Here is a 27,619-nt window from a genome sequence, read left to right as displayed (position 1 = left end):
TCCTATGGCCCACTTGATTTCCCACTCTAGGATCTGTCTCTAGGTAAGTTATCACACCATGGTGGTTATCTGGGTCACTAAGGCCTTTTTTTGTGCAGTTCTTCTGTGTATTCTTACCACCTCTTCTTAATCTCTTCTGCTTCTGTTAGGTCCCTGCCATTTTTGTCCTTATTTTGCCTATCTTTGCATGAAATTTCCCCTTGATAGCTCTCATTTTCTTACCTCTAGTCTTTCCCATTATATTGTTTTCCTCTATTTCTTTGCATTGTTCATTTAAGAAATTATATATGCATAGATTCTAGACACATATATAGTTATAGTTCTATAGTTATAGTAGGCCTAGCAAAGTAATACATATATGAATTCAGAAAAGTAGCAGTATGCAAGATAAACACAGAAAAATCTGGTGTATTTTAATACCCCACACGAAACAATCCAAAGAGGAAATTAAAAAGTAGTTACACTTCATGATATCTAAATACATAAAATATCTGGAAGTTAATTTAACTGAAGAGAGGAGTGTCCAAAATGGCACGATAGGAATAGTCTGAGCTAATCCTCTGCCATTGGCATACAATTGCAATTATTTACAGAGGGACTATTGCTAACAACGCTTGGAAGATTAGAAAAAAAAGATCTTCCACAGCTCAAGGTAAAGAAAGAACTACACCAAAAATGTAGGAAGGATAAAAGTATGATATATTCAAGACATACATCCCAATGTGGGTGATCCATAAGTGGGAGGACAACTACAACTGCAGAAGTTCTCCCCTAAGGAGTAAGGGGGCAGAGACCCATATTAGGGTCTACAGTCCAAGAGTCCTGAACTGGGAACACAAGTCCCCAGGACATTTGGCCATTTGGGTTTACTTACAGGAGAGCCAAAGTGTTGTGGGAAACAGAGACTCTGTTCTTATTTTTTTCTAATTAATACATTTATTTGGCTGCACAGGTCTTAGTTTTGTCATGGAAAATCCTCTAGTTACACCATGTGAACTCTTAGTTGAGGCATGCTGGGTCTAGTTCTCTGACCAGGGATCAAACCCCAGGACCCCTGCATTGGGAGTGTGGAATCTTAGCCACTGGAACACCAGGGAAGTCCCATAGAGACTCCATTCTTAGAGGATGGAGAAACTGGAGAGCAATTGTACCAAACAAAATTTCACACACTCCAGGACCCAGATCAGAAGCAGTAATCTTATAGGATGCTGGGCAGACCCACCTGTTGGTCTTGGATTGCCTCCTGGAGAGACAAGATGCAACTGGAGACAGCTCACCCTGGGGATATAGATACTTATTGCAGCAATTTTTTTGTGAGCTGGTTCTACCATGAAGATACTGGTGCTGGTTATTGCCATTTTGGAATCACACTTCTAGTTTATTAGTGCAGTGACCCAGCCGTGCCTGGGTAAGCAACACCTACAGCCAAGCAACTAGTCACCAGGTAGGGATGAAGACCCACTGGTGAGGAGGAAGGCTGCCTTAAGATCCCTTGAGCCTACAGCCAACCAGGAACACAACTCAGTCCACCAGATGGCCTAATACTTTGGCCTGCAACAAACCAGTTCACCAGCACTAGACCTGGGAACACAAGGGCCTTGCAGCCACAGATGCTGAAATCTGACTATGTTCACCTACTGGGACAGCATTAGCTCTGAGATCAGCTTCACTCACCAGTTGACAGAAACTATCCCCAGGTCCCGGTGAGTCCAATTCTGCTCACCAGTGACCTGAAACACCAACACTGGGATCCCCGTGGTCGCATGACCCGGTTCTGCCACCAATGATCTGGTACTAGCCCTGAGAAATTCTAGGCTTCAGTCCTACCCTCAGTGGGCCAATACCAGCTCTGGGATGACCCGGCCCTGCAGCCAGAGGCCTCAAGACATGGTTCTGTCTACCAGTATGCCAGCACTAGCCCCAGGACATGGCTTCATTCACCAGTGGGTGGACAACTGCCCAGAGATACCTTGGACCCTAGCCAGGTGACCCATGATGTAGATCCATTCACCAAAAGGCCAGCATCTATTTGGGACACCATAGACCCAGTACCTAGTTATGTCAGGAAATGACCTAGCCCAGTAGTAGAACAAAAACAGATCTGGGAATACCAACCCTCAGCCACCCAATGCAGAACCTGGCTCCCCCAACAAGAGGGCCAGGACTAGCCCTGGGAAAACATAGGGTTCTGCAGCCAGCTACCTTGTGATCTGGACCTACAAATCTGTGGCAGATAGCCTCTTCACAAGGAAGGGCCTAGCAACCAACTTGACTGGGAGTGAGACACAACCTCCATACCACACACAGTAGTCAGCCTGCCACTATAGGAGGACCCAGACAACTCACATGGGGGATAACCCTATCTCTGATGACCAAAAAGGAGTGCAATGCTGAGGTTCATAGGACATTTCACCCCAAAAGCCACTTATACAATATAACCAATATACCAAATGCACAGAAATGAAAAGAGGATTAGGCAAAATTAACAAAATGAATATGTTCCAAATGAAGGAATAAGTTAAACTACAGAAGAACTAGTGAAGTGGAGATAGACAACCTACCTGATAAAGAGTTCAAAGTTATGTTCATAAAGATGCTCAAAGAACTCATGAGAAGATGATATAAACAGAGTGAAATGTTTAAAGTTTTAAATAAACAATTAGAAACTATAAAGAACAATAAAAGAGGTGGAAAATGAAGTAAGCAAATGAAACATACAATAAAAGGAATCAATAGTAGATTATATGACAATGATACAGAGGACCAGATCAGTGACTTGAAAAACAAAGTAGTGGAAATCACTGAAGCAGAACAGAAAAAAAGAAAAAAAAATACATAAAAAATGAGGAGAGAAGCATAAGTTCAAGATGGCAGATTTGAAGGACGTGGGCTTAACCCTTTCTGCAGAAACACCAAAATCACAATTAACTGCTGAACAATCATTGACAGGTAAACACTGGAACCTGCCAAAAACAAAAAGATACCCTAAAATCAAAGACAAAGAAGAAGCCCCAGTGAGATGGTAGGAGGGGAGAAACTGATAAGATCAAATTCCATACCTGCTGGGAGTCTGACCCACAGACTAGAGAGCAATTGTATCACAGAGGCCCTGCCACAGGAATGAAAGTCCTGAGTCCATGTCAGGCTTCCCAGTTGGGGTTCTGGCAATGGGAGGAGGAGCCCACAAAGAATCTGGCTTTAAAGCCAATGGTGTTTGATCACAAGAAATCATAACAGACTGAATATTAATATCCATAATATGTGTGCTTAGTTGCTCAGTCTTGTCCAACTCTTTGTGACCCCATGGACTGTAGCAAGCCAATATTTCCTGTCCATCACCAAATCTCAGAACTTGCTCAAACTCATGTCCAATGACTCAGTGATGCCATCCAACCATCTAATCCTCCATTGTACATTTCTGCTCCTGCCTTCAATCTTTCCCAGAATCAGGGTCTTTTCCAGTGAGTCTGTTCTTCAAATCAGGTGGCCAAAGTACTGGAGCTTCAGTTTCAGCATCATTCCTTTCAATGAATATTAAGGACTGATTTCCTTTAGGGTTGATTGGTTTGATCCACTTTCAGTCCAAGGGACTCTCAAGAGTCTTCTCCAACACCACAGTTCAAAAGCATCAATTCCTTGGTGCTCAGCTTTCTTTATGGTCCAACTCTCACATCCATACATGACTACAGAAAAACCATAGCTTTGACTAGATGGACCTTTGTTGGCAAAATAATGTCTCTACTTTTTAATATGCTGTCTAGGTTGGTTATAGCTTTTCTTCAAAGGAACAAGCATCTTTTCATTTCATTGCTGCAATCATCATTTGCAGTGATTTTTGACCCCAAGATAATAAAGTCTCTCACAGTTTCCATTTTTTTTCTCATCTATTTACCATGAAGTGATGGAACCAGATGCCATGATTTTCATTTTTTGAATGTTGAGTTTTAAACCAGCTTTTTCACTCTCTTCTTTTACTTTCATCAGGAGGCTCTTCAGTTCCTCTTCACTTTCTCCCCTAAAGGTGGTGTCATCTGCATATCTGAGGTTATTGATATTTCTCCAAGCAATCTTGATTCCAGCTTGTGCTTCATTGAGCCCAGCATTTGGCATGATGTAATGTGCATAGAAGTTAAATACACAGGGTGACAATATACAGCCTTGAGGTACTCTTTTCCCAATTTGGAACTAGCTTTTTGGTCCATGTCCGGTTCTAACTGTTGCTTCTTGACCTGCATACAGAATTCTCAGGAAGCAGATAAGGTGGTATAGTATTCCCATCTCTTGAATTTTCCAGTTTGTTGTAATCCACAAAGTCAAAGCTTTAGTGTAGTCAATAAAGCAGGAGTAGATTTTTTCTGGAACTCTCTTGCTTTTTCAATGATCCAATTGATGTTGGAAATGTGATCTCTTGTTCCTCTGCCTTTCCTAAATCCAGCTTGAACATCTGGAAGTTCTCAGTTTACATACTGTTGAAGCCTCACTTGGGGAATTTTGAGCATTACTTTACTAGCATGTGAGATTAATGCAATTGTGTTGTAGTTTGAACATTCCTTGGCATTGTCTTTCTTTGGGATTGGAATGAAAAACAACATTTTTCCAGTCCTGTGGCCACTGCTGCGTTTTCAAATTTGCTGGCATACTGACTGCAACACTTTAACAGCATCTTCTTTTAGGATTTGAAATAGCTCCACTGGAATTCCATCACCTTCACTAGCTTTGCTCATAATAATGCTTCCTAAGGCTCACTTGACTTCACACTCCAGGATATCTGGCTCTAGATGAGTGATCACATCATCGTGGTTATCTGGGTCATTAATATCTTTTTTGGATAGTTCTTCTGTGTATTATTACCACCTCTTCTTAATATCTTTTGCTTCTGTCAGGTCCATACCGTTTCTGTCCTTTATTGTGGCCATCTTTGCATGAATGGTCCATTTGTATCTGTGATTTTCTTAAAGAGACATCTAGCCTTGCCCATTCTATTCTTTTCCTCTATTTCTTTGCATTGATCACTGAGAAACACATTCTTGTCGCTCCTTGCTATTGTTTGGAACTCTGCTTTCAAATGGGCATATCTTTCCTTTTCTCCTCTGCCTTTAGCTTCTCTTCTTTTATCAGGTATTTGTAAGGCCTCCTCAGACAACCATTTTGTTTTTTGAATTTCTTTTTCTTGGGGATGGTCTTGATCACTGCCTCCTGTACAATGTCATGAACTTCCATCCACAGTTCTTCAGGCAATCTGTCTATCAAATCTACTCCCTTGAATCTATTTGTCACTTCCACTGTATAATCATAAGGGACTTGATTTAGGTCATACCTGAATGTGTTCAAGCTGAATTTAGAAAAAAAGGCAGAGGAACCAGAGATCAAATTGCCAACATCCACTGTATCACCAAAAAAGCAAGAGAATTCCATTAAAAAAAATCTACTTCTGCTTTATTGACTATGCCAAAGGCTTTGACTGTGTGGATCACAACAAACTGTGGAAAATTCTTCAAGATATGGGAATATCAGATCGCCTTACCTGCCTCCAAGGAATCTGTATGCAGGTGAAGAAGCAACAGTTAGAACTGGACATGGAACAACAGACTGTTTCCAAATTGGGAAAGGAGTACACCAGGCTGTTTATTCACATGTGAAATGGCGGGCTTGATGAAGCACAAGCTGGAATCACAATTTCTGGGAGAAATATTAATAACCTCAGATATGCAGATGACACCACCTTTATGGCAGAAAGTGAAGATCTAAATAGCCTCCTGATGAAAGTGAAAGAGGAGAGTGAAAAAGTTGGCTTAAAACTCAACATTCAGAAAACTAATATCATGGCATTCAGTCCCATCACTTCATGGCAAATAGATGGGGAAACAATGGAAACAGTGTGAGATTTTATTTTTTCAGGTTCCAAAATCACTGCAGATGCTAAGTGAAGCCATGAAATTAAAACATTCTTGCTCCTTGGAATAAAAGTTATGACCAACCTGGACAGTGTATTAAAAAGCAGAGACATTACTTTGCAAACAAAGGTCCATCTTGTCAAAGCTATGATTTTTCCAGTAGTCATGTATGGATGTGAGAGTTGGACTATAAAAAAAGATGAGCACTGAAGAACTGATGCTTTTGAACTGTGGTGTTGAAGAAGAGGCTTGACAGTCCATTGGACTGCAAGGAGATCCAACCAGTCTATCCTAAAGGAAATCAGTCCTGAGTATTCATTGGAAGGACTAATGCTGAAGCTGAAGCTCCAAAATTTTGGCCACCTGATGTGAAGGACTGATTTACTAGAAAAGAACCTGATGCTGGGAAAGATTGAAGGTGGGATGAGAAGGGGAAGAAAGAGGATGAGATGGTTGGATGGCATCACTGACTCAATGGACATGCATTTGGGTAAGCTCTGGGAGTTGGTGATGGACAGGGAAGACTGGTGTGCTGCAGTCCTTGGGGTCACAATAAGTCGGACACAACTGAGCGACTGAACTGAACTGAGCTGAATGGTCTAGTGATTTTCCTTGCTTTCTTCAATTTAAGTCTGAATTTGGCAATAAGGAGTTCATGATCTGAGCCACATTCACCACCCAGTCTTGCCTTTGCTGACTGTGTAGAGCGTCTCCATCTTTGGTTGCAAAGAATATAATTAATCTGATTTCATTATTGACTATCTGGTGATATCCATGTGTAGAGTCATCTCTTGTGTTGTTGGAAGAGGGGGTTTCCTATGACCAGTGCATTCTTTTGGCAAAACTCTGTTAGCCTTTGCCCTGCTTCATTCTGTAGTCCAAGGCCAAACTTGCCTGTTACTCCAGGTATATGTTAACATCCTACTCTTTAATTCCAGTCCCTTATGATGAAAAGGACAGCTTTTTGGGTGTTAGTTCTAGAAGGTCTTGTAGATTTCCATAGAACCGTTCAGCCTTAGTTTCTTCAGCATTACTAGTCGGAGCATAGACCCAGATAACTGTGATATTGAATGGTTTGCCTTGAAAATGAACAGAGATCATTCTGTCATTTTTGAGATTGCACACAAGTGCTGCATTTCAGACTGTTTTGTTAACTATGAGGGCTACTCCATTTCTTCTAAGGCATTCTTGCCCACAGTAGTAGATATAATGGTCATTTGAATTAAATTCTTCCATTCCAGTCCATTTTAGTTCACTGATTCCTAAAATGTCAATGTTCACTCTTGCCATCTCCTGTTTGACCACTTCCAATTTACCTTGATTCATGGACCTACCATTCCATGTTCCTATGCAATGTTGTTCCTTATAGCATTGAACTTTACTTCCATCACTAGTCACATCCACAACTGGGTGTTGTTTTCACTTTGTCTCTGTCTCTTCATTCTTTCTGGAGCTATTTCTCCACTCTTCTCCAGTAGCATATTGGGCACCTAGTGATCTGAGGACTTCATCTTTCAGTGCCATATCTTTGTGCCTTTTCATACTGTTCATGGGGTTCTCAAGGCAAGAATACTGAAGTGGTTTGCCAGTCCCTTCTCCAGTGGATCATGTTTTATGAGAACTCTCCACCATAACCCATCCATCTTGGGTGGCCCTACACAGCATGGCTCATAGTTTCATTGAGTTAGACAAGGCTGTGGTCCATGTGATCAGTTTGGTTAGTTTTGTCTGATTGTGGTTTTCATTCTGTCTGCCCTCTGATGGATAAGGATAAGAGGCTTATGGGAGTTTCCTGATGGTAGAGAATGACTGTGGGGGGAAACTGGGTCTTGTTCTGATGGTTGGGGCCATGGTCAAGAAATCTTTAATCAAATATTCTACCGATGGGTGGGGCTGTGTACTCTCCGTGTTCTTTGGCCTGAGATCAAACTATGGTAGGATTATTGAAAGTAATGGCACCTTCTTTTAAAAAGTCTATTTTCCCAGTTCTGTGGAAGTTCTATAAACAAATCCTACTAGCCTTCAAAGTCACATTCCCTGGGGGTTCTCAGTCCCTCTCCCAGATTCCCAGGTTGGGAAATCTGTTGTGGATCCTAGAACTTTCTTAACAGTGCAAGACTTTCTTTGGTAGAATTGTAGATATGTATATGTGTGTGTGTGTGTGTATATATATATATATGTATATATATGTGTATATATATATATATATATATATATATATGTATATGTATGTATGTATCAGTTCAGTTTGGTTCAGTAGCTCAGTCGTGTCCGAATCCCTGTGACCCCATGAATTGCAGCACACCAGGCCTCCCTGTCCATTACCAACTCCCAGAGTCCACCCAAACCCATGTCACACATTTAGAAATGTATTTCACAGATATAATGACATTTGTAAAAAATGGACAAATGGTTCATGTGTGAAGCTACTCATTATAGTACTATTTGTAATAGAAAAAAATTCCATCAGGAGGAGACTGGTTGAATAAACTATGGAAGATAAACAACAGAGTATCTTGCAGGTATAGAAAGGGATGAGGATAATCTATATAGAGTGCAATGAAATGATCTCCTAGACATATTGTTAAATGAAAAAGAAAATCAAGGTCGAGAAAAGCAAGCTACCATTTACCTAAATATGAAAGAGTAAAGTTGGTCCAAGTACACACACATACATATGTGCTTATATTACAAAAAGAAACAATAGAAGGATAAACCATAAAACAAAAATTAAAACAATAATGGAGAGGAGGGGACATACCTAAAAGAAGAAGGAAGGAATACGTTGGATGGGACAAGCATAGAACTGAGAATTTGGGAATATGCATTGTTTTATAGATTAGGCTTTTATTTTTTTTAATTTTATTTTATTTTTAAACTTTACAATATTGTATTGGTTTTACACAATGATATAACAAGATTAAATTGAAAATAAACCAATTGTTTAAAATTTAAATGAAACAAGTCAACCTAAAATGAAAGAGAGAGAGAGAGAGAGAAAGAAGAAGATGATGAAGAAGAAAAAGAAGAAACTGAAGGGGAAGAAGAAAGGTGAGGGGAGGGGAGAAGAAAGAAGGGAAAGGAAAGAGAAGAGGAAGGGAGAGGAAGGAGGATGTGTGTGTGTGTATAATGCTATCATCATGACTGAAACATAGTAAGTCTTTAATATACATTAGGTATTGTTCTTATCGGAGGCATTTCTTTATCATGAGCACTGGAATAAAAAGACCTGGACCTCACTCCTCCGTTGTTCACTTGCTAGACAAGGGAATGATGAGACCTAGCCAGCTAGTATTTATTGGGAATCAACCATGTGTCAGTCATGCCTCTTTATTTTATTCATAAATTCAAACAATATTTAATGAGCAACTACTCTGTGTAATGATGCTATTCTAGATGTTGTGACTAAAATGAATCAATCAGAAAAATTCCTGTATAACAATCCCAAGTTGTACACTCTCATCTATGTTTCACAAATAAGCAGGGTTGAGGTACAGTGGTGTATCACAACAAGTGACCCATCCTGGGAAAACTCTTCCATAATCAGAGATACTAGGCTGCAGTGGGTGCAACATGGTCAGTTGTTCAGTCGTGTCCAACTCTTACTGGCCCCATGGACTGTAGCCTGCCAGGCTCCTCTGTCCATGGGATTTCCCAGGCAAGAATACTGGAGTGGGTTGCCATTTCCTTCTCCAGGGCATCTTCCCAACCCAGGGATAAAACCTGCCTCTCCATGTATTGGAGAAGGAAATGGCAACCCACTCCAGTGTTCTTGCCTGGAGAATTCCAGGGACAGGGGAGCCTGGTAGGCTGACATCTATGGGGAGGCACAGAGTCAGACACGACTGAAGCAACTTAGCAGCAGTAGCAGTGCCACCTGGGATGCAAGGGGGATTCCAAAGCAACATGTATCCAGTCCAAAAAGACTCTCTGTCCTGTGAGTCTGAAATTTCTCCCCGACCGAGAGACATGTGGCAATGGTGTATTGGTGCAATGTGATGGTTCAGTTCAGTTCAGTTGCTCAGTCGTGTCTGACTCTTTGCGACCCCATGAATTGCAGCACGCCAGGCCTCCCTGTCCATTACCAACTCCCGGAGTTCGCCCAGACTCACGTCCATCAAGTCAGTGATGCCATCCAGCCATCTCATCCTCTGTTGTTCCCTTCTCCTCCTGTCCCCAATCCCTGCCAGCATCAGAGTCTTTTCCAATGAGTCAACTCCTCACATGAGGTGGCCAAAGTACTGGAGTTTCAGCTTTAGCATCATTCCTTCCAAACAAATCCCAGGGCTGATCTCCTTCAGAATGGACTGGTTGGATATCCTTGCAGTCCAAGGGACTTTCAAGAATCTTCTCCAACACCACAGTTCAAAAGCACCAATTCTTCGGCGCTTAGCCTTCTTCAAAGTCCAACTCTCATATCCATACATGACCACAGGAAAAACCATAGCCTTGACTAGACGGACATTTGTTGGCAAAGCAATGTCTCTGCTTTTGAATATACTATCTAGGTTGGTCATAACTTTCCTTCCAAGGAGTAAGCGTCTTTTAATTTCATGGCTGCAGTCACCATCTGCAGTGATTTTGGAGCCCCCCAAAATAAAGTCTGACACTGTTTCCACTGTTTCCCCATCTATTTCCCATGAAGTGATGGGACCAGATGCCATGATATTTGTTTTCTGAATGTTGAGCTTTAAGCCAACTTTTTCACTCTCCTCTTTCACTTTCATCAAGAGGCTTTTTAGTTCCTCTTCACTTTCTGCCATAAGGATGGTGTCATCTGCATATGTGAGGTTATTGATATTTCTCCCGGCAATCTTGATTCCAGCTTGTGTTTCTTCCAGTCCAGCGTTTCTCATGATGTACTCTGCGTATAAGTTCAATAAGCAGGGTGACAATATACAGCCTTGACATACTCCTTTTCCTATTTGGAACCAGTCTGTTGTTCCATGTCCAGTTCTAAGTGTTGCTTCCTGACCTGCACACAGATTTCTCAAGAGGCAGGTCAGGTGGTCTGGTATTCCCATCTCTTTCAGAATTTTCCACAGTTTATTGTGATCCACACAGTCAAAGGCTTTGGCATAGTCAATAAAGCAGAAATAGATGTTTTTCTGGAACTCTCTTGCTTTTTCCATGATCCAGCGGATGTTGGCAATTTGATCTCTGGTTCCTCTGCCTTTTCTAAAACCAGCTTGAACATCGGGAAGTTCACGGTTCATGTATTGCTGAAGCCTGGCTTGGAGAATTTTGAGCATTACTTTACTAGCGTGTGAGATGAGTACAACTGTGCGGTAGTTTGAGCATTCTTTGGCATTGCCTTTCTTTGGGATTGGAATGCAAACTGACATTTTCCAGTCCTGTGGCCACTGCTGAGTTTTCCAAATTTGCTTGCATATTGAGTGCAGCACTTTCACAGCATCATCTTTCAGGATTTGAAATAGCTCCACTGGAATTCCATCACCTCCACTAGCTTTGTTCATACTGATGCTTTCTAAGGCCCACTTGGCTTCACATTCCAGGATGTCTGGCTCTAGGTCAGTGATCACACCATCGTGATTACGTGGGTCGTGAAGCTCTTTTTTGTACTGCTCTTCTGTGTATTCTTGTTACCTCTTCTTAATATCTTCTGCTTCTGTTAGGTCCATACAATTTCTGTTCCTTATCGAGCCCATCTTTGCATGAAATGTTCCCTTGGTATCTCTAATTTTCTTGAAGAGATCTCTAGTCTTTCCCATTCTGTTGTTTTCCTCTATTTCTTTGCATTGATCGCTGAGGAAGGCTTTCTTATGTCTTCTTGCTACTCTTTGGAACTCTGCATTCAGATGCTTATATCTTTCCTTTTCTCCTTTGCTTTTCACAGCTATGAAATGTGATGGTATCCTACCTCAAAAAGTGCACTGGTCTGGGAGTGTCCTTTCCTTTCCTCCACAACTCAGAGACTTCTTTCCTCTAATCTAGATGCATCAGAGACCTGGCTCAATCCCTTACATCCCCTAGACAGGATCAGGTAAGAGTATTGAGAGCCAGAGAAGAACTAGATAAATCACACAGACCAAAATCACAACCACAAAGACTCTGAAATTTAAATTATTAGAACCAGACTCACAAAAGTAGACTATGATCTGTGTGATAAACACAAACAGGTAACTGTCTGCTAAAATAAAAGATTTAAATAGAACCCTGAATCTCCTAATTGAGAAAATGTCCAAAATGTGAAAGAAAAATCTCCTGTCAAAACAAGAATCAGGGAAATGCAATGTGAATAAGAAATGGCAATCACTGACATCAATACTTAGATGAAACAGATGTTGGAATAACCTGACAAGGATTTTAAGGCAGGCATCAACAAGCAATCACAAATTTTACTGAGAGAAAAGAAAAATTAGAAAATCACAGCAAAGAAATAGGAATTATAAAAATATGTAATTTTACATAGAAATTCTAAAAATAAAAACAGAAATAAATCTCACTATATGAAGTCAGTAGTAGTGAGGAGATGGCAGATAATAGAATCACTGAACTTGAGGACAGAAAAACAGAATGTATGCAATCATGGACCTGTGGGACAACAATGAAAGTTCAAACAATTATATTATCAGAATTTCATGAAAATAAAAGTAAAATATGTGACTGAAAATATTTTCAAAGAAATAAATGTTAATACTTCACAAATTTGGCAAAACAGCTACTGATTCAAGAGGATGAGAAATTCCTAAATAGAGTAAGTTTAGAGAAATGCAAACCAAAACATATTGTAATGAAATTTCTAAAGACTAAGAAAAAATCTTAGAAGTAGCTAGAAATAAATGACACCAACTAAAGACAATACCAATAGAAATGACAGGGGTTTTCTAATTGAAGTTATGCAGGCTTCAATGAAGAGGTCAATGTTTCTCAAGTGCTGAAAGAAAAAAAAAAACTGTCATAAGTGCAAATTCTGTATTCAGTGAAAGTATCCTTCAGGAATTAAGAGGAAATAAAGATATTCTGAGGCAAAGGAAAACTAAAAGAATGTGTTTCTAGTAGATCTATTCTTAAAGAATGGATAAATTGAGTTCTTCAAAGAGAAATAAAAATTCAAACAGAAAATAAATGATTAAATTATAGAAGAAGAAATTCTGGAGCATCAAGAAGAAAATAAGAAACATTGAAAGAGCAAAAATATGGGTATATACAATCAACTGTCCTCATGAGTTTTATAAATTGTGTTTATTGGTTAAAAGAAAAATCTCAAAATTATCTGATACTCATAGCAATGATATTTGTAAGTGAGAAAGTAAAGGAACCTAAGTAGAATGAATGTTTCCATACTGTATTCAAAAAATGATAAAATGTTGATACCAGTGGAGAGTGTTAATTCACATGTGTATAATACAGTAAATCCACTCTAAGTCCACTATATACAAATGAATTCCATTCTGAGAGCATGTTCATTAAGTCCAATTTGTTTGTAAGTCCAACGAAGTTAGCATAGGTACCCAGTTGGCTATACAGTAGTGTACTGTCATAGGTTTATAATACTTTTCACACAAATAATACATAAAAACAAAAAATAAAGAGAACATTTTAAATCTTACTGTATATAACCTTGAAAAGTACATTAGTACAGTGCAACAGCTGGCACACAGGTGTTGGCATCTATTGAATGGGCAAGATTTAATGACTGGAGAGGGAGAGGAGGTGGGAGATAGTAGAGATAAAGGATTGTCAACAATAGGAGATGGAGGGCAAGCTGCAATTTCACTCACATCTGACACTGATGGAACACATACTTGTATCTTTGAAAATTCACAACTTGAAGGTTCAAATGTAGGGGACTTAGTATACCCATAATGATGTCAAGGAAAACTATACAAAATTATCACAAATAAATCAAGATGGAATCCTAAAAATTTGTTCAAGTAATCCACAGGGAAGCAAGGAATGATGCGTGGAAGAACAAGAAACATAAAAAACAAATGGATAAAATGGCATACTTAGGGTCTAACATATCAACAGTTACTGTAAATATAAAAAAATTAGTACACCAATTAAGAGCTGAGATTGGCACAGTGTATACAATAAACACTATCAAATTGCCCTCAGTAAGAATTTCAGGGATGGCTTCAAGATGGTGGAGGAATAGAATGGGGAGAGCATCTTCTCCCCTACAAAAGATCACCTCTCCCACATCAAAAGATCATCTCCATGTGGAACAATTACACCCAACAACTTCTGAACACTGGCAGAGGACCCCAGATGTCCAGAATGGCAAAACAATCTCCTCAGAATGAAGGGTTATGTCTTCTGTGCTGTGTAGCCTGAGAAGTCTTGATGCCACTGTAAGAGGTTAGGCCTGAACCCCAGAGGCAGTAGACTCAACTCCAGTTCTTTGAACCATCAGAGAACCCCCAAAGCCATGGAACATTAATAGATGAGAGCCCACCCAAAGGCCTCCATACCTACACTGAGACAAAACTCCACCAAGAGCCAGCAAGCTCCCAGTGCAGCGTGCCCCATTCCAATCCTCCAGCAAAACAGGAACACAATGCTGAATATTAGCAGACAGGGTGCCCAAAGCCATAGCAAACCCATAGACACCCCAAAACTCACTACTGGACACTGCAAAGCCCTCCAGAGAGAAGATATCCAGTTCTGTCCAACAGAACACTGGCACAAGTCCCCCCACCCATGAAACTTTCACAAGGCACTGGTCCAACCCCACCCATGGGCAGCAGACTCCACAATTAAGAGAAACTACCACCCTCCAGCCTGCAGAAAGGAGAACCTAAACACAGAAAACTAAACAAAGTGAAAAGACAGAGAAATACACAGCAGATGAAGGAACATGGAAAAAACTCAGAAGATCAAACAAATGAGGAGGAGATAAGGAATCTATCTGAAAAATAATTCAGAATAATGATAGGAAAGATGATCCAAAATCTTGACAACAAAATAGAGGCATGGATAAATAGTTGGAGGCATGGATTGAGAAGATACAAGAAATGTTTAACAAGGACCTAGAAGAATTAATGAAAAAACAGTCAACAATGCAATAACTAAGTTTAAAAATACAGTGGAGGGAACCAACAGTAGAGTAATTAAGGCAGAAGAATGGATAAGAGAACTGGAAGACAGAATGGTGAAAATAAATGAAGCAGAGAGGAATAAAGAAAAAAGAATAAAAAGAAATGAAGATAACATAAGAGACCACTGAAACACCATTAAGCACCCCAACTTTTGAATCATAGATGTCCCAGAAGAAGAAGATAAAAGGAAAGGGCATGAGAAAATATATGAGATTATAACTGAAAACTTCCCTAAAATAGGGAAGAAATACCCATCCCAAAAGCCCAGAAAGTCCCAGGCAGGATAAGCTAAAGGAGAAACATGTCAAGATACATATTAATCAAACTAACAAAAATTAAAAACAAATATTAAAAGCAGTGAGGGAACAGCAACAAATAACACACAAGGGGATCCCCATAAGGTGAATGACTGAATTTCAACACAAGCTCTGCAGGCCAGGAAGGAATGGCAGGAATACTTAAAGTGATAAAAGGGAGAAATTTACAGCCAGGATTACTCTATTCAGAAAGGATCTCATTCAGATGTGAAGGAGAAATCAAAGGCTTTACATACAAGCAAAAGCTAAGAGAATTCAGCACCACCAAACCAATGCTTCAACAAATGATAAAGGAACTTCTCTAGATAGAAAACACAGCAAAGGCCTATAAAAACAAATCCAAAACAAAATAACAAAATATAAACACAATATTAAACTGAAAACAATAAAGTAAATGGTAATGGGGTCATACATATCAATAACTACCTTAAATGTAAACGGGCTAAATGCTCCAAGAAAAAGACATAGATTGGCCATATGGATATAAAAACAAGACTCCCATATATGGTGTTTACAAGAGATTCACCTCAAATCTAGGGACACACATAGACTGAAAGTGAGGGGCTGGAAAAAGATATTCTATACAAAAAGAGATCAAAAGGAAGCAGAAGTAGTAATACTCATATCAGATAACATAGACTTTAAAATAAAGACTGTTTTAAGAGATAAAGAGGAACACTGCATAATGATCAAGATATCAATCCAAGAAGACAATTATAAATATATATGCACCCAATGTAGGGGCACTTCAATCCATAAGGCAAATGACAACAACTATTAAAGGGAAAATTGACAGCAACACAGTAATAATGGAGGCCTTTAATAAATACTCCACCCACACCAATGGACAGATCATCTAGACAGAAAATTAATAAGGAAATACAAGCTTTAAATGACACATTGGAGCAGTTGGACCTAACATATCTACAGGGCATTTAATCCAAAACCAATAGATTTCACTTATTTTCTCAAGTGCACATGGAACATTCTTCAGGATAGATCACATCCTGGACCATAAATCAAGTCCTGTTAATTAAAAAACAACAACAACAACAACAAAAACCAAATCATTTCAAACATCTTTCTTGATCATTATGCAGTAAGATTAGATATCAACTACAGAAAAAAAGACTATAAAAAACACAAACACATGGAAGATAAACAACACAGTTCTGAAGATCACTGAAGATATGAGAAAGTAAATCAAAATATGCATAGAAACAAGTGAAAATGAAAACACAACTACTCAAAACCTACAAGATGCACTAAAAGCAGTGCTAACAAGGAAGTTCTTAGCAATACAAGCTTACCTCAAGAAGCAAGAGATACATAAAGTAAACAACCTAACATTACACCTAAAGCAACTAGAGAAAGAAAAACAAAAACAAAAAACCAAAGTTACTAGAATGAAAGAAATCAGAAAGATCAGAGCAGAAATAACTGAAAAAGAAATGAAGGCAGCTATAGCAAAGATCAACAAAACTAAAAGCTGGTTCTTTAAGAAGATAAACAAAATAGACAAACCATTAGCCAAACTCATCAAGAAAAAACATGGAGAAGACTCAAATCAATAAAATTAGAAATGAAAACAGAGAAGTTACCACAAACAAATCAGAAACAAAAAGGATCATAAAAGACTGCTACAAGCAACTATATGCCAATAAAATGGACAACTTGGAAGAAATGGGCAAATTCTTAGAAAAATATAGCCCTCTAAAACTGAACCAGGAGGAAACAGAAAATATGAACAGACCAATCACAAGCATGGAACTCAAAACTGTAAACAAAACTCTTCCTAACAAACAAAAGCCCAGGACCAGATGGCTTCACAGTTAATTTATACCAAAAATTTAGAGAAGAGCTAACACTTATCCTACTCAAACCCTTCCAGAAAGTTTCAGGGTAAGGAAAACTGCCAAACTCATTCTATGAGGCCACTATCACCCTGATACCAAAACCAGATAAAGATGACACACATGCAAAAAAAAAAAAAAAAATACAGGCTAATATCACTGTGGAACGTAGATGAAAAAATCATCAACTAAATTCTAGCAAACAGAATTCAACAACATATTAAAAAGATCATACATCATGATCAGATGGGCTTTACTGCAGGGATACATAGATTATTCTATATATGCAAATCAAACACTGTGATATGCCATGCTAACAAATTGAAAGATAAAAACAAGATGATCATCTCAGTAGATGCAGAGGAAGTCTTTGACAAAATTCAATACCCATTATGATAAAAACTCTCCAGAAAGTAGGCACAGAAGAAACATACCTCAACATAATAGAGACCATATACAACAAACCCATAGCAAACACTATCCTCAATGGTGAAAAACTGAAAGCATTTCCTCTAAAATCAAGATGAAGGAGCCACTTTCACCACGACTATTCAACATAGTTTTGGAAGCCATAACCACAGCAGTCAGAAAATTAAAGAAACAAAAGGAATTCAGATTGGAAAAGAAGCAAAACTTTCACTGTTTGCAGATTACATGATTCTCTACATAGAAAACCTTAACAACACCATCAGACAATTACTAGAGCTAATCAATGAACATAGTAAAGTCATAGGATATAAAATTAATACACAGAAATCCCTTGCATTCCTATACACTAACAATGAAAAATCAGAAAGAGAAATTAAGGAAACAATTTCATTCACCATTGCAACAAAATGAATAAAATACTTAGGAATAAATTTATCTAAAGAGAACACCTATATACAGAAAACTATAAGACACTGATAAAATAAATCAAAGATGACACAAACAGAGAGACACACCATGTTCTTGGACTGGAAGTATCAATATAATGAAAATGACTATACTACCCAAAGTAATCTATATACTCAATGCAACCCCTATCAAACTATGAACTGTACATCTCACAGAACTAGAACAAATAATTTCACAATTTGTATGGAAACACAAGACATTTTGAATAGGCAAAGCAATTTGAGAAAGAAGAATCGAGCTGGAGGAATCAACCTTCCTGACTTCAGACTATACTACAAAGCTACAATCATCAAGATAGTATACTACTGGCAAAAACCCAGAAATATTTACCAATGGAACAAGATAGAAAACCAGAAGATAAATCCATACACCTATGGACACCTTATCTTTGACAAACGAGGCAAAAAAAAAAAAAAATACACTGGAGAAAATAGTGTCTTCAACAACATCATCTCATACTGGGCAGAATGCCACCATCAGAAAGTCTACAAACAATAAATACTGAGAGGGTGTGGAGAAAAGGGAATCCTTTTACACTGTAGGTGGCAATGAAAATTGATACAACCACTATGGAGTATAGTATGGAGATTCCTTGAAAAACTAGGAATAAAACTACCATGTGCCCCAGCAATCCCAGTACTGGGCATATATTCTGAGGAAACCATAACTGAAAAAGACACATGTACCCCAATGTTCACTGCAGCATTATTTACAATTGCTAGGATATGGAATCAACCTAGATGTCCAGATTAATGGGTAAGGATAAGATAAGGATAAGGATAAGATAAGAATGGATAGCAACCTAGATGTCGTCAGATGAATGGATAAGGAAGTTATGGTGCATATACACAATGGAATATTACTCAACTATAAAAAAGAACACATTTGAGTCAGTTCCAATGAGGTGAATGAACATAGAGACTATTATACAGAGTGAAGTAAGGCAGAAAGAGAAAGACAAATATATATTAATGCACATATATGAAATCTTGAAAGATGGTACTGACAATCCTATGTGTAGGGCAACAAAAGAGACACAACATAAAGATGAGACTTTTGGACACAATGGGAGGTGAGGTGGGATGATTTGAGAAAATAGCACTGAAATATACACATTACAAATGTGAAATAGATAGCCAAGGGGAGTTTCATCTATGATGCAGGGGATCCAAAGCTGGTGCTTTGTAACAACCTGAAGAGGGGTGGGTAGGGAAGCAGTTGGAAGAGGGGTTCAGGAGGGCAACGATACACATATGCCTATGGCAAATTCATGCTGATGTATGACAGAGGCCATTACAACCTTATAAACTAATTATCCTACAATTAAAATAAATTAATTAATTTTAAAAATAATTTCTTAAATAGGAGTTTCATTTCTTAAGAAATTAGAAAGGAAGAAAGTATCATGAAAAATTTATATTGAAAATTTTGTTTCCTAATGGGGAAACAAAGAAAACATGTTCAAATGATCATGTCCGCCCAAATTCTTTTCCTGCTAACTAGTTTTATAACAAGAAAAATATTGATGTTCTTAATTAATTTTACCAAGCTAACACAGTTCTGATATAAAATTTGAGGCACAAGGGCTTCCCTGGTGCCTCAGACTATAAAGAATCTGCCTGCAATGCAGGAGTCCTGGGTTCGATCCCTATGTTGGGAAGATCCCCTGGAGAAGGGACTAGCTAACCACTCCAGTATTCTTACCTGGAGAATTCCATGGACAGTGGAGCTTGGCAGGCTACCATCCATGGGGTCGCAAAAAGTCATACACGACTGAGCAACTAACACTTTTACTTCATTTTCAGCATAGTGCTGATATCAATTTTGATGCTGATAGTGTACTTATTTATTATGCTGCTACTGCTAAGTCGCTTCAGTCATGTCCGACTCTGTGCGACCCCAGAGACAGCAGCCCACCAGGCTCCCCCATCCCTGGGATTCTCCAGGCAAGAACACTGGAGTGGGTTGCCATTTCCTTCTCCAACGCATGAAAGTGAAAAGTGAAAGTGAAGTCACTCAGTCGTGTCGGACTCTTAGCGACCCCATGGACTGCAGCCTACCAGGCTCCTCCATCCATGGGATTTTCCAGGCAAGAGTACTGGAGTGGGTTGCCATTGCCTTCTCCAACTTATTTATTATACTTATTTATAAATAAGAGTACTTATTTATTATAAATAAAATATTAACATAAAACATAAGAGGGCATTTAACCCAAAATCACAATAAAAAATGCCTTATCCTGGGGATGGAAGATATTTTAATTTTGGAATTTATTAATATAGGTTATCAAATTAATATATCAATGATACAGTCATTAAATAGTCAAGAAATAATGACAAAATGAAATAAAATTAAAAATCACTTCTGATTTTTAAAAATATTATACATTATATAAAAGATTTTTAAAATACTCCATATTCTGCTATATGTATTTCTAGTCAGGTGCCCTACATGAGTGAAGGATGAATGATAAACAGTGAGTAGAATAGGAAAACAAAAATTCAGAAACAGTTCACAACACTGCAAATAAACAAACACCAAAAGGTGATATTTTCCCCTATCAAATAAAAAAAGGAAAAACAAAACAAAACAAACTCCTCTCATGTTAGTAATGTAATGTGACAAAGGAAGACATAAAATAGATGATAGACACATACATTATTTATGCTTGGTTAGGTTTCTGGGATATACTAACTCCATGCACTATTGACAATAATTGTAATTATAGTGGAAATTAGTAAAATAAAGAAAAAAAAGTGTTATCTGCTAATATATTACAGGATTCTTAAAACTGAATGCATTATTTAGATTGACCATTTTACTTCTAAAAATGTCCTGCTGGAAGAGTGTTGCTCTTCTCTAAAGATTTATTTACAGTGATGTTTACAGTTCATCCTGGAGAAGGAAATGGCAACCCACTCTAGTATTCTTACTTGGACAAGTCCATGGGCAGAGGAGCTTGGTGGGTTACAGTCCATGGGGTCACAAAGAGTTGGACACGACTGAGTGACTAACACTTTACAGTTCATATGAGTGAACTTAAAAACTAAATAAAATAAATTATAAAAATAAGATTGTGTCAGATGCTGTTAGCTTCTTATCCAAAATTCATTGCTCATTTTCTTCCTTATTAACATAACATTTATTTAATTCTGGGTGGTAAAGTGACCAGTCTCAAGAACTGATTCTTTTTTTTTTTCTAATTTTATTTTATTTTTAAACTTTACATAATTGTATTAGTTTTGCCCAATATCAAAATGAATCCGCCACAGGTATACATGTGTTCCCCATCCCGAACCCTCCTCCCTCCTCCCTCCCCATACCATCCCTCTGGGCCGTCCCAGTGCACCAGCTCCAAGCATCCAATTGGTCTTATTCTGTTATGGCAATCTCATTTTTGTTTGCCAAGTACTCATGTCCTAGCATCTGATGCAATTTTGAGATACTTATAATGCCCAACTCTGGTTAATATGATACAAAAGATTCAAAAGGAAATCTGTTGGGGAGCTTCTAGGAAAACGTGTGTGTGTGCTAAGTCACTTCAGTTGTGTCCAACTTTTTGCGATCCTATGGACTATAACCCACCAGGCTCCTCTCTGTCCGTGGCATTCTCCAGGCAAGAATACTGGAGTGGGTTGCCATGCCCTTCTCCAGGGGATCTTCTCAACCCAGGGATCAAACCTTTGTTTCTTCTGTCTCCTGCATTAGGCAGGCAGGTACTTTACTGCTAGCGCCACCTTCTCCCCTTACAATATTAAGCTGCTTTTTCCCCTGCCCCTTCTTCCTAACTGACTATGATGTAAGGATGTAATGCTTTCAGTTATGGTAACCAAAAGACCACAAGCATGAGGAAAAAATAGCAAGGTGCCCAGGATGTTGACAACATTCTGCCCAACCAACACCAAGGTTTCTTGCTTCCAGATTTTATTACATAAGTAAACGTGTTTATGGTTCAAATCAGTTTTAAGTTTTATGTTATTTTTAACTTAGTACATCCTAACTGAATAAAAGATTGATTTGCCCACAGCAAAGCTGGGACTCAAATCCATGTGCATCTGTCTCATGTTTATTTTTACTGAACCACTGTGACTTTAAGCAAGACACATATCCTCTTTGAGTCTTAGTTTCATCATCTAAAATGGGGTTTATAATACCTTCTTGGTGGGAAAGACAGCCAAATGAGATAATGCACATGAAAGCTCTTTATAAAGCACAGACTGCTATACAAGCACAAGCTATTTATATGTAAAGTTGTTGGAAGAACACAGTATTGCAGTTAATTCATTTTTTTCTGAGCTTTATAGTAGTGCTAAAACAAATTACAACCAAAGAGATGATTAGACACTTCATCATGGGCTAATTTTGAGAGTTTGGTAACAAATAACAGTTTGACAGAAAGACCTGTTTTTTCCCCTTGGAGAAGTTTGGGTTTGTAAATATGGGTGACTTATCTAATACCTTGTTCTTATAAAAGTGCTGAGACTTCTGATCATGAAGATCAAGGTGATATTTAAAATAGATTTTATCAAGCCAAGCAGCTTATTCCATTGGGTCCATCCTAATGTCCAGCATGACTGAACTCTTGGTGATCATTCCTTGGTCTTGAGATCCCTTATAAATCATGTGGGTACCCCACTGTGGTATAGAATGTTATGTGTAGAGGAGTTAAAATTAGAATTAGTGCTTGTTTCTTGATATCCCTGGACCTTAGTCTCTATTTGCAAAATAGGTAGAAAAGAGGCAGGCTAAATAATTACTACATTTTGTTTCAGTCAGGGGATCATGTCACTCTCCAACCTGTGAAGTGAAGTGATAGTTGCTCAGTTGTGTCCTACTCTTTGTGACTCTTGGACTGTAGTCTGCCAGGCTCCTTGTCTACGAAATTCTCCAGGCAAGATTACTAGAATGGGTTGCCATTCCTTTTTCCATAGGATCTTCCTGATCCAAGGATCAAACCGGGGCCTCCTGCATTGCAGGCAGATTATATACCATATAAGCTACCAGGGAAGCTCAAACCTAAAACTCTCTGAAGGATTCCTGGTGCACTTAAAAAAAAATTTCTCAACATAAACTTGAAGAGTCCCCATGATTTGGCAATATCTCTCTCTGAGACTTCATTATGTACTACTCTGTCTCTCACCCAACAATCATCAGCTGTACTTACATTCTTCCTCTTCTTTGAACATTCCTAGTTCACTCTCACCTTGGAACTCTGTAGTAGTTCTATCCTCTTCCCAGAAGGCACCTCCTTAAAAAGGCATTCCTGTACTACATGATAGGAGCTAACCAGTCATTCTGTATAAGATCACTGTAATTTAATTCTTGTCATACTTCCATATCTATGTATGTATCTTTTTCACTGTTTCACTAATTTACTTATGATTGATTCATGTGGAGGTTTGACAGAAAACAGCAAAATTCTGTAAAGCAATTATCCTTCAATAAAAAATAAATAAATTTAGAAAAAAAGGTAAGGTTGGTGAAGGCAAAAAATTTTGTTTTGCCACATCCACAGTGCCTAAAACCATGCCTGCCAGTTTGTAGGTGTTTAAACTATCTCCCAAAAAAGAAATGAAAACAGGCAAAATGGTTGTCTGAGGAGGCCTTACAAACACTGTGCAAAGAAGAGAAGCACAAAGCAAAGAAGAAAGAGAAAAATATACCAAACTGAATGCAGAGTTTCAGAGAATGGCAAGGAGAGATAAGAAAGACTTCTTAAGTGAACAACGCAAAGAAATAGAGAAAACAATAGAACTGGAAAGACTAGAGATCTCTTCAAGAAAATTAGAGATACCAAGGGAATATTTAATGCAAATGTTAGTCACTCAGTCATGTCTGACTCTTTGCGACCCCATGGACTGTAGCCTACCAGGTTCTTCTGTCCATGAGATTCTTCAGGCAAGAATATTGGAGTGGGTTGCCATTCCCTTCTCCAAAGATGGACACAATAAAGGACAGAAATGGTATGGACCTAAGAGCAGCAGAAGAGATTAAGAAGAGGTGGCAAGAAAACACAGATGAACTATACAAAAAAGGTCTTAATGACCTGGATAACCTCAATGGTGTGACCACTCACCTACAGCCAGAGATCCTAGAGTGTGAAGTCAAGTAGGCCTTAGGAAGCATTAGTAGAAACAAATCTAGTGGAGGTGATGGAATTCCAGTGGAGCTATTTCAAATCCTGAAAGATGATGCTGTTAAAGTACTGCACTTAATATGCCAGCAACTTGGGAAAACCCAGCACTGGCCACTGGACTGGAAAAGGTCAGTTTTCATTCCAATCACAAAGAAGGGCAATGTGAAAGAATGTTCAAACTACCACACAATTGCACTCATTTCACATGCTAGCATGGTAATGCTCAAAATAATTCAAGCTAGGCCCCAACAGTACATCAACTGAGAACTTCCAAATGTACAAGATGGATTTAGAAAAGGTAAAGGAACCAGAGACCAAATTGCCAACATCTGTTGGATCATAGAAAGAGAAAGGGAATCTAGAAAAACATCTACTTCTGCTTCATTGACTATACTAAAGCCTTTGACTGTGTGGATCACAACAAACTGTGGAAAATTCTTAAAGATATGAGAGTACCACACCACCTTACCTGCTTCCTGATAAACCTGTATGCAGACCAAAAAGCAACAGCTAGAACCGGACATGGAACAATGAACTGGTTCCAAATAGGGAAAGGACTACATCAAGGCTGTATATTGTCACCCAGCTTATTTAACTTATATACAGTCAGGTCAGTTCAGTCACCCTGTCATGTCCAACTCTTTGAAACCTCATGGACTGCAGCATGCCAGGGTTCCCTGTCCATCACCAACTTCCAGAGCTTGCTCAAACTCATGTCCATTGAGTCAGTGATGCCATCCAACCATCTCATCCTCTGTTGTCCCCTTCTCCTTCTGCCTTCAATCTTTCCCAGCATCACAGTCTTTGCCAATGAGTTAGTCCTTCCCATTAGGTGACCAAAGTACATCATGTGTACAGATATACAGAGTACATCATATGAAATGTTGGGCTGGATGAAGCTTAAGCTAGAATCAAGATTACCAAGAGAAATACCAATACCCTCAGATATGCAGATGACACAACCTTAATGGCAGAAAGCAGAGAGGAACTAAATAGCCTCTTGATGAAGGTGAAAGAGGACAGTGAAAACACTGGCTTAAAACTCGGCATTCAAAAAACTAAGATTATGCGATCTGGTCCCATTCAGTTCAGTTCAGTTCAGTTGCTCAGTCGTGTCCGACTCTTTGCGACCCCATGAATTGCAGCATGCCAGGCCTCCCTGTCCATCACCAACTCCGAGTTCACCCAAACTCATGTCCATAGAGTCTGTGATGCCATCCAGCCATCTCATCCTCCACTGTCCCCTCTTCCTCCTGCTCCCAATCCCTCCCAGTATCATAGTCTTTTCCAATGAGTCAACTCTTCGCATCAGGTGGCCAAAGTACTGGAGTTTCAGCTTTAGCATCATTCCTTCCAAAGAAATCCCAGGGCTGATCTCCTTTAGAATGGACTGGTTGGATCTCCTTGCAGTCCAAGGGACTGTCAAGAGTCTTCTCCAACACGACAGTTCACAAGCATCAATTCTTCAGCGCTCAGATTTCTTCACAGTTCAACTCTCACATCCATATATGACTACCAGAAAAACCATAGCCCTGACTAGATAGACCTTTGTTGGCAAAGTAATGTCTCTGCTTTTCAATATGCTATCTAGGTTGGTAATAACTTTCCTTCCAAGGAGTAAGCGTCTTTTTTTTTTTTTTATTCTTCCAATTTTATTTTATTTTTAAACTTTACATAATTGTATTAGTTTTGCCAAATATCAAAATGAATCCACCACAGGTATACATGTGTTCCCCATCCCGAACCCTCCTCCCTCCTCCCTCCCCATACCATCCCTCTGGGCCGTCCCAGTGCACCAGCCCCAAGCATCCAGCATCGTGCATCGAACCTGGACTGGCAACTCGTTTCCTACATGATATTTTACATGTTTCATTGCCATTCTCCCAAATCTTCCCACCCTCTCCCTCTCCCACAGAGTCCATAAGACTGTTCTATACATCAGTGTCTCTTTTGCTGTCTCGTACACCGGGTTATTGTTACCATCTTTCTAAATTCCATATATATGCGTTAGTATACTGTATTTATGTTTTTCCTTCTGGCTTACTTCACTCTGTATAATAGGCTCCAGTTTCATCCACCTCATTAGAACTGATTCAAATGTATTCTTTTTAATGGCTGAGTAATACTCCATTGTGTATATGTACCACAGCTTTCTTATCCATTCATCTGCTGATGGACATCTAGGTTGCTTCCATGTCTTGGCTATTATAAACAGTAAGCGTCTTTTAATTTCATGGCTGCAGTCACCATCTGCAGTGATTTTGGAGCCCAGAAAAATAAAATCTGACACTGTTTCCACTGTTTCCCTATCCATTTCCCATGAAGTGATGGGACCAGATGCCATGATCTTAGTTTTCTGAATGTTGAGCTTTAAGCCACCTTTTTCACTCTCCTCTTTCACTTTCATCAAGCGGCTTTTTAGTTCCTCTTCACTCCAGTCCCATTGCTTCATGTCAAATAGATGTGGAAACAATGAAAACAGTGACATATTTTATTTTCTTGGGTTCCAAAATTACTGTGGACAGTGACTGCAGAAATTAAAAGACGTTTGCTCCTTGGAAGAAAAGCTATGACAAACCTAGCCAGCATATTAAAAAGCAGAGACACCACTTTGCTGACTAGGTTCATATAGTCAAATCTATGGTTTTCCAGTAGTCATGTATGGATGTGAGCGTTGGACCATAAAGAAGCCTGAGCACCGAAGACTTGATGCTTCTGCACTGTGGTGTTGGCAAAGACTCATGAGAGTCCCTTGGACAGCAAGGAGATCAAAGCAGTCAACCTTTAAGGAAATTAACCCTGAATATTCACTGAAAGGACTGATGCTGAAGCTCCAATACTTTGGCCACCTGATGCAAAGAGCTGAATCATTGCAAAAGACCCTGATGCTGGGAAAGATTGAGGGTAGGAGGAGAATGGGGTGACAGAGGATGAGATGTTTGGATGGCATCATTGACTCAATGGATATAAGTTTGAGCAAACTCAGGAGATAGTGAAGGATAGGGATAGGGAAGCCTGGTGTGCTGTAGTCCATGGGGTCGCAAAGAGTAGGACATGACCTAGTGACTGAATAACAATGAACAAAACCAGTAAGTGATTGCTGAATTAATAGACAACTGCAGAAAATATGTGAGTGTGAAAAAAATCTGCTGGCTGTCTGCTCCCAACCTTTGTGTCCTCAACTTCAGTCTCAATTTAATACCACTCTCAGTTTCTGGGATCAATGGGGACCTGAAGCAGAAACAATAATGCAGCTCTGCAAATCAGGGTTGAGTATATAATTCCTGCCTTGTGGGTTGTTTTGTTACCAACTGGGATTCTAGACCCTTCCTAGTTCCCCATCAGTGAATCCTCTCTTGCAGTTTCCTCAGTGGCCCAGTTCCTCTATACAGAGGCCACATTTCAGCCTACTCAGTTCTCTCTTTTCCATTCCCAAGACTTGATAGCTGGCTCCTGA

The 27,619-nt window shown here is 39.0% G+C and overlaps 1 protein-coding gene across 3 annotated transcripts in view; it reads right to left on the bottom strand.

The window, feature by feature from the left end:
- EDA2R (ectodysplasin A2 receptor) overlaps positions 1-27,619 on the bottom strand; it is an 89,186-nt gene that overhangs the window by 43,893 nt on the left and 17,674 nt on the right. The window lies entirely within an intron of this gene.

Source organism: Bos taurus, chromosome X, assembly GCF_002263795.3.
Source record: "Bos taurus isolate L1 Dominette 01449 registration number 42190680 breed Hereford chromosome X, ARS-UCD2.0, whole genome shotgun sequence".
NCBI lineage: Eukaryota > Metazoa > Chordata > Mammalia > Artiodactyla > Bovidae > Bos > Bos taurus.
Note: the sequence above shows the minus strand (reverse complement) of the source record. Positions and strands in the feature narration are given on the sequence as shown.